The 8,915-nt window shown below is 40.3% G+C and overlaps 1 pseudogene; it reads right to left on the bottom strand.

Moving 5' to 3' along the window:
• The window catches only part of LOC113745874 (poly(U)-specific endoribonuclease-like), a 3,943-nt pseudogene extending 1,020 nt beyond the window's left edge, over positions 1-2,923 (bottom strand).
• Between the last annotated feature and the right edge of the window lie 5,992 nt (positions 2,924-8,915).

Here is an 8,915-nt window from a genome sequence, read left to right as displayed (position 1 = left end):
GGTTGCAGGAAACGCAGACCCGATGAACTTCTTCCCATCACCATAGAAAGAATTATCCCAGGTGTAAGTTTGGATAATGAGCTCCTTCCCACCCAGGCTTAGACGACACCTACGATGAGGGACAATAAAAAAAAAAAAAATCCCGATCAGAAAAGATTCACATGCAAGAAAACGCCACAGGACTTGTAGATATACTCACTGTTTTCCAGGACGAGTGATGTGCAGAGACTGTTTAAGGCAAAGTCAAACTCAGGGCTGCAGCCAATGACTGCAGAACCGACCTGCTTGAAGTATCCGTCCCCCTTGAACTGCATCCCCATGACATCGGGGTAAGTAGTCCACTGTGAGCAGGGGAAAGAAGAAAACAGAGGAATAAAAACCAGCGTTACACATCACAGTATAAATCAACAGACTGTTTGACGCCTGTATTGTGGATGCGTACGGCCCATTGAAGCTGTGGCTGTAGTAGTTCAGCTGTCCTCTTTTCTCGAGAAGATAAAACTGGATCCAGTTGTGGAAACCGGACACCTTTCCTCCCTTGATCTCTCCTTTATTACAGAATGTGTTAATCTTAATATTCACAAAGAAAAAACAAAAATATTGCAAACATTTTGGTGATTGAAAGAAAATCTTCTCTGTCCGAACCTGCAAAGATGTGCTCAAAGCCGCTGGAGTCCATCTTCTTGTTGTAGCGGGAGTACAGACCAAACCACATCATCTTCAGGTCATAGAGGAAGTTCTCCTCTGTTGCATAGACACCTTAAAATAAGAAGAATAACGTACACTTGAAACACTTCATTACGGGAACGTTCCAAAATCTAGAGCATGAAGTAGAGTAGAGAAAGACGAGTAAGAGCCAGTGACAAAATCCCTTATGTACTAGAACATTATCAGATCTCTGTGTATGTAATGCTGCACCAGTGTCAGGATGTACTGTAAGTAGTTACCCTTTGTGTAGAGGAAAGCAAACAGCTCTCTCCCCAGCTCAGTGTTGGACATGGTCTCCTTGACAAAGGTCTCCTGCTCTGCCAGCTGCTGAGGGCTGAAGTCCTCTGTCTGTCCAGTCATCCTTTGGTAGTTGTCCCGCACAGCCGGAAAGCAGCGTAGGTAGGTCTGGAGAACAGAGCCCCTTCATCCACGTATCGGAACAAGCTGGAAGCACACAACAAAACAAAACACCACAGATACCAATGGCACAGGAAAAAAGGGAAACATCAAGAGAGAGTGTGGTAATAAAAATAGTCTCCTCACGGTCTAGGGGAGAGATCTGACTGGGAGCTGGTCTGAGAGTTGTCCACCAGAGCCTGAGGGTCAATGATCCTCTGAGGCCGAAGCCTTGTTTGAATCCAGAGTGTAAGCGCCTCAGAGATACTCTTGATCTCCGCATCAGTGATCACGCACTCTCCACCTCCGTCACCTGTAGTCATCAACAACCACACACGATGTCTTTGACATGTTGATGTCTTTATACTTCTACAACCAAACACCTCAAACACCAGTTATTTTTTACTCCACTACATGTGTTTTATTCAGATTAAGATTAAGAAGAAGATACGGCAAATACATAAATATATTAGAAGATTAATATTATTTGTGCATTATTTGACACTGTCTACATCAGTAATAATAATATAAAAACACTGAGAGAGGCTGTGGAGCATGTTTACTTTTCATACTTAAAGTACATTTTTTTGATAATAATTTTGCAGTTTTTTTCAAATAACCTTTTAAAGCAAGGCTTGTACTTGTCACGGAGTAATATTTATATTGCACAATTGCTACTTTTACTGAAATATAGTGAAATATAGGATGTGAATACCTCTCTATCACCGGGTAATACTACAGAAGGAGGTAGCAGATTAAACTGAGGGAAGAACTAGGGAACTAAATACTAAATACTTTGTGGTGTGTAGCACAACCGTGACCACCACTGGTCAAATACTAGAAGAAGATTTCACCAAGAGAGGCTGACCACAGTCCTGATGATATATCACTATGTACAAATACTCAATTACAGTAAAACTCACAGCTTTTAAAGTTATACTTGCATGCATCTGTGTACTGTGGTAGCTGCAAGGTGCAACTAAATTTTAACTACTCATATAAACGTCAGTAGTTTTATACCTGATAATTATGTGTTTTCTTTAATCTATCTAATTTGACTTCTTGAAATTAAATGAAACATCTGAGAGGTTTAGAGAGACAATCTCTTTTTGGTGGTTCTGCAAATAACTAATAAATGTAGCTTTGTCGATGTCATGGGGCTCAATGTTTGGCTGCTTTGACCTCATCCCATGTGAAAGTGACCAGATGTCCTAAGGAGAGCAGCTGTTCAGAAAAGGAGCAACACCGAACAGATAGCTGACTAACAGTGGTGATATAATGTATGGCACGTGGACGCTGTGTCAGCTATAGGTGACGTGCTTGTTTCTTACCGCCACAGAGGTCTGCATAGTCACTGCAGCAGTTCTGTACTGGAGCACTTGGAGTTGCAGTGGCACTTGTTCTGAGAGTTGTATTTCTCACCGCATCTGCCTTTACAAGATGTGGCTGAAGCTAGAAGGAAAAGAAACACACACTTGTGATAAAAAAAGGCATGGTACGCATTGGTAAATGAATGATTTCCTTACATTGCTTTTGTCACTCACTTTTACAAATCTCAGCGTAGTCGGAGCAGCAGTCGTTGTAGCGCTCACAGGATGGGTTACACTGACAGGAGAAACTACTGTCTGTTCCATAACCACACCGACCCTGACATGAGTCCAGAGAGTCTGAGAATCAACATGACAGATCGGTAAGTTAATGACATTGAACTATCTGACACAGTTAAACATATACCAGTAATAATAGAGCAAAAATCTCTTACTGCTGTATCCCTGGTAAACAGGGTGACCGAGAGGACAAGAACGGCAATGACCTTCATCTTGGCTCAGGTGCAACCTGAAAACAAGGTGAACTGACTGTTATCATGGTGTCCCTTTTATAGCAAGTTTCACCAGACCACATCCAAACGCAACACTCACTCACTAACCCAGCCCATATGTTAGGACCAGGAAAAGGGGTATGAGGAAGTAAAATAAACCCAGATGTTGTGGTTATAAACAAAGGTATTTTATTAAAGTTCAAAATTTTTAACGATAGGAGGTGAGGCAAAAGGGAACTAAGGGCGAGCTGCTGTTTAAAAGAACAAACAAATATAACAAAGGAAAACTCTAAACAGAGCCTATGATATCTAAGTAGAAAACAACAATGAGAAAGAAACCTCACTAACTGATCTAATACTAAATAACAAAAAACACACATCCAAACAGCACCATTGAAATAATGAGTCTAACAGAAATTACTCTTCTGTAATCAGTACAACTATAATTAAACTAAACCCTGCCCAGTCCCAGTAATCAAAACACCAACCTCCACAGTTCTCAAATACGAACAAACTCACAGTACACAATACAAAACAAGCCGCCCCGATGCTCTGGCGGCTGCTGTTTAAATGCCCAGGCCGGGGCAATTGGGCCCAGTGGATTGGTCGGCCGGAGAGGATCCAGGGGAATGTCGCGCCAATCCCAATCCCCTCGGTTTCCGGGATCCGCGCCATCAGGACCACACTTTCTCAGCAGGGATCCAACCCCCTCACAGGGCAAAACGGCGGCGGCCATAACACCTCTCCCCTTAAGACAAAAAAAAAAAGTTTCCTTTTTTTTTGTTGACACCTGAAAAAATTGTGTAAATCAGGTACTATCTACCAACATGGACAGACAAATGAGTGAAGGCACTACCGATAACGAAGGCTGGAGGTGCCAACAAAAACCTAACTCAGCCTGGCCTAGCTGTATGCCTGGACTAACGTTGTGCACCTTTACCACACTCAACACCCCGAACACAAGAATAACTAGAGCGGACACCAAACACTCGATTATCGTATGCTCGGCGAGCCAGCGGGCACGGGTTGCCATACGAGGCACGTCTAATCTGGCGGGAGGCACCAGCGGGAGGCAAACACTTCTTAATTTCCTCCAACATAATTATCTCCCGTATGGGAGTTAAATCACTGGCCTTACTTGCAGCCGTCCATTTATCAAACAATGTACTTTTCTCACGAGCAAACTCTACAAATGTGTTTTGTCTAGATTTCTGAAGATCTCTAAATCGTTGGCGGTAGGCTTCCGGGACCAACTCGTACGCTCTCAGTATTGCAGACTTTACCGATTCATAGTTTAAGCTCTCTTCTAAAGACAGCGCAGACATAACCTCCTGTGCTTTTCCATGAATCTTACATTGCAGCAGCAGTGGCCAAACCTCAACGGGCCACTGCAGCACAGAGGCTATGCGCTCAAAGGCACCAAAATAACTGTCCACTTCGAACTCCTGGAAAAGAGGCATTAAAGCAATTTGCTTGCTGATATTAAATTGGCTAGAGGAACTGGTGGAGGGCGGGAACGTACCCGGACCAGCACCGGCAGAGTCACGCAGCATGTGTGCCTCCAGTTCCAGCTGATGCAGCCTCACGGCTTTGTCAGCCTCGATTTCCAGCTTCCTTATCTCTAGCTGGTATTGTAGCTGTGCCTGTTTCTCTTGGGCCTCTAATTGGAGACGGGCAATGCGGACTCTCACCCTTGCCTCGTCTCTAGTATGGTGTTCATTTTAGGACATCCTCAGATCTCAGACTCAGGTTAGAGTCTCAAATGAAAAGGCATCAGAGTCGCCGGAAAGTCACTCAGTCTCAGAAAAACCTTTGTCATCCTCACACAAAACAGCTTTATTCTTACACAAAACGGCCTCATCCTAAATGGCCTGATCCTAAACAGCCTCATCCTAAACGGCGTCTTCAGCCGCTCACCTGCCCCTGTCTCTCCTCCTCCAGCAGCCACAGCCCCCTGAGGTTCAACCTCAGGCTTTGGGGTCACCCTCGTCACTCAGGGCGCCCTCCTCAGACACAGCACGTCCAACCGGTTCGGTTGCCACCAGGATGCCCAACTCCACCAACTTCCCGACTACTAGAGCCTTTAGCTCATTTTTTACTAATTGCCTCGAATAGGAGATGCCAAAGTGGAGCGCAATCTGTGCCAAATCACTCTTTCTACATTTATCAACTTGATCGAGCGACAGGTTGGTCAAGAACGCCTCCATACTAAATATCAAAAACACAAAACAATCTGAAAATTTCAAATAATATTTAAATTTATCCCGGACGAGCCCCCATTTATGTTACAAAGGGGTAAAGGGGGAAAAGGGGTATGAGGAAGTAACATAAAACCAAGAAGTTGTTGTTAATAAACAAAAAGTATTTTAACACCATAAGCAAGGATGTTATTTACTTCACTGTGATCATGTCTCTCGGAGAAAATGTGCTGTCAGATGTGTTGTTGATAATGGTGAAGAACATTTGTAAAGAATTAATAATTGGTGTTGTAGCACAGGACATCTTAAAGTCGGTATTTAAATAATAATAATAAAGCTTAAATAAACTTTCCATCTTCTCTGTGAAACTACACACCTGCTTAGTACACAGGCGGTGCTTTAATGTATCAGAATAAGTCCATATCAAGGTGTGAGCTGTTATAATGACCATCCTATATTTTGCCATTGGCAATTAATAAAATCTCTATTAAATTAAAATTATGAACCTAAATGTCTATTTGAACGTGGTACATTTTAAGACTACATTGTCCAAGAAAACTAAAGTTTTAAAAATACATTAACCATTCTTATTTCTCCTGCCAGAGGGACCAGATGCTGTAATTCACAGGCTTTATCTAAGATATAGCTCAGAATAGTTTACCTGCCCCAGTGTCCCTGATCATGTTCAGGTCACATGCTCCCACTGCAAATACCACACCACAAAGATGCACGTAGATCCTGTCTGACAACATTAGTAGCATATCAGTTTCTTTTTTTTTATGTCAGTGTAGTTTAAAAAACTATTTGTCGCAGCATTGCAGCATTTTCATGCACTTTAGAAAAGATGGGAAAGAAGTGGAACACCATTGTTGTGGAGAAGTCAAAGGTCAATGGTGAGGTCAGGAAGGAAGAAAGTGTTCACGAGCCTCTGATGTCTTATACTGCATTATTTATTGACGCTTGGCCTAAGGAGAATTAGAGACACTCTCAAAGTTCATCAGAAGTGCCTGAGTTTGTCTCACATTCTGTCCAACTCATCCTGGTGGATCGGCTTTAAACCCCAAGATAACACCACAAATACTACACGCTCCAGAATTAGTCAAAGAGAATGTTTTTTATTCATGTAGGTGTTATTGTCAACATATTCTAGTCTGGAGACACAAATGTCTGTTTACGCAGATTGGACCGTCAACAGCAAGCTATATGTCTAGGAAGGCAGCAATAGGTCTCTTCGACCCTGGCCACCACAGTGTTGAGATAGACTGGCACCTACTGTTCCCAACCAAAACCAAACAACTAATACTGCCGAGGACCTCAAGGCCCACACGTGAAAAATTCCATAACAAGAAGTACTCAATGCAGCCTGAAAAATTGTATATTATTGTTATATATGATATCATTAGACCAGTTCTATTCACTGTTATTGTTCATTGTTACAATTATCGTTTATTTTTTAATGACAATGTAAAAATCTAAAAACCAGTTCTTCCTTTCTTTCACAGCTGGAGTCAGATAACAAAGAATAAATTGTATGGAACACGTTAAACTTGCATGAAGATCATACAAATCTTAACATTGTGTTCATTTTAAACAGGACTTATTATGAGTAATGCAAAGTCTGTTAACATTTAAGTTTAAAACGTGTCACTCTTGTTCTTGTCATTAACAAAATCATTTAGAAAGTTATATTTTGTGTCACATCTACAGATGTATAACACCAGCAGTTATGTCCTTAGAGGTTCAAATACTTCATTATGTCAACCGAAAAAAAGCCAAATCTTCCAGCCATACAGTATCTGACAATCTTTATTTAAGATTGTCAGATTATAAAAACAATATACAAACATATTTTTGGAATCTTAAAAACTGGCCTAATGACTTGTGCACAGACAATTTTGAGGTGTTGTGAAGGAGCCTCTAGCTCCCACACTGAAAATGTGGAGAACTCAGATGATGGAAACCGTTGCATGTGAGAAAATGTTGGGGAGATGTTATGGCTGCTGTCGTTTCGCCCCAGCATATGTTTGTGTGTGGTGTCTGTCCCACTATTGAAATATAGGTGTGGGATTGCCAGTTCCCGGTTGGAACTAACTTGAGGACGCAAGGTCAACATTGGTACACGTCCGGGAGCTGTGCAGGGCCGGGATTGGTGTGGCATCCTTACCGCGCCGCCAGTCAGAGGGCCCAATAATGCAGCATCAAAAATAACAGCAACATTTTGTCACATTTAGCTTCAAACAATGTTTAAAAATTGGTTTGAATTTTTGAGTCACTTTTTTGCACATTTAGAACAATATTTGTGAACTTAGAGATATTTTTAAATCCAAATGTTAAATGTAAAATCTAAATGCTAAATCCAAATCTAAATGTTAATCTAAATCTAAATGTTAAATATAAATATAAATGTTATAAATATAAATATAAATATAAATATAAATGTTAAATATAAATGTTAAATATAAATCTAAATGTTAAATCTAAATCTAAATCTAAATGTTAAATCTAATGTTAAATGGGCATTTAAACTGGAGCCATCGGAGCATCGTGGCGACTTGACTGTGTGGTGTTTGTGAGCTTGCCTCGTTTATGCGTATCAGATGATACTCGTTTGTTCGTATTTGAAAGCTGTGGAGGTTGGTGTGTTGATTTACTGGGCAGGGTTTAGTTTAGTTATAGTTTTACTGATTATGCTAGAGTATATTTCTGTTAGACTCATTAGTTCAGGGGTGCTGTTTTGATGTGTGTTTTGTTATTTAGTATTGGATCTAGCCAGTGAGTTTTTTTTTTCTTGTTTTGGTTTTCTACTTAGGTATCATAGGCTCTGTTTAGAGTTCTCCTTTTGTTATATTTGTCTGTTCTTTTAAACAGCAATCGCTCGCCCTTAGTTCCCCTTTGCCTCATCTCCTTTCGTTAAAACTATTTGAACTTTCATTTAATAAAATACTTTTGTTTATTAACCACAACATCTTGGTTTTATGTTGCTTCCTCATCCCCCTTTTCCTGGTCGTAACAGGAGATTAAACAGTGAAAATTATATGACAAACGAACAATGGGACAGTTTTGGTAAATGTATATCTAGAGAGAACTACGGTGGCCCTGAAGTGCAAAACACAACAGCAAATTCAAAAACACAATAGCAAATCATAAAGCACAATAGCAAATGTAAAAACACAATAGAAAATTCAAAAACACAATAGCAAATTCAAAAACACAATAGCAAATTCAAAAACACAATAACAAATCAAAAAACACAATAGCAAATCAAAAAACATAATAGCAAATAAAAAAAAACACAACAGCAAATTCAAAACGGAAAAGGTAGGTACCCTCAGGCGACATGATGTTTTCAAAATATGAGCGCTGTTAACTTTCTGAATTTGCTGTTGTGTTTTTGGATTTGCTGTTGTGTTTTGCACTTTAGGGCCACCGTAGAGAACAGCTAAACCATATATAGATATTCTTAATTGTTTTGTATTAATATGTTTTACATTAAGGCCATACACTCTGCCTGAATAATCCGAATGTATGTTATTTATTGAACTGCCTATGTTTTGTTCTTTTTGGTTGTTTTTAATTTTCGTTACCCTCCTTTGTGTCTGTTTTACTTGTTCATGTGTATGGTTGTTTGTTTGTTAACGGTTTATAATTATGAAAAATAATTTAAAAACTCTAAATTTAAAAAAAAAGGAGCTGAAATCTGACTTTGTACTTTGGACACCCCTGTAGCTGAAGCTGCAGCTGTCCTCCCGTCCTGCAGGTGACGCTGAGCGGTGAAAAAGTAGCTTTGCGTAGTG

The sequence above is a fragment of the Larimichthys crocea genome, chromosome VI (genome assembly GCF_000972845.2).
Source record: "Larimichthys crocea isolate SSNF chromosome VI, L_crocea_2.0, whole genome shotgun sequence".
Lineage (NCBI taxonomy): Eukaryota > Metazoa > Chordata > Actinopteri > Sciaenidae > Larimichthys > Larimichthys crocea.
Note: the sequence above shows the minus strand (reverse complement) of the source record. Positions and strands in the feature narration are given on the sequence as shown.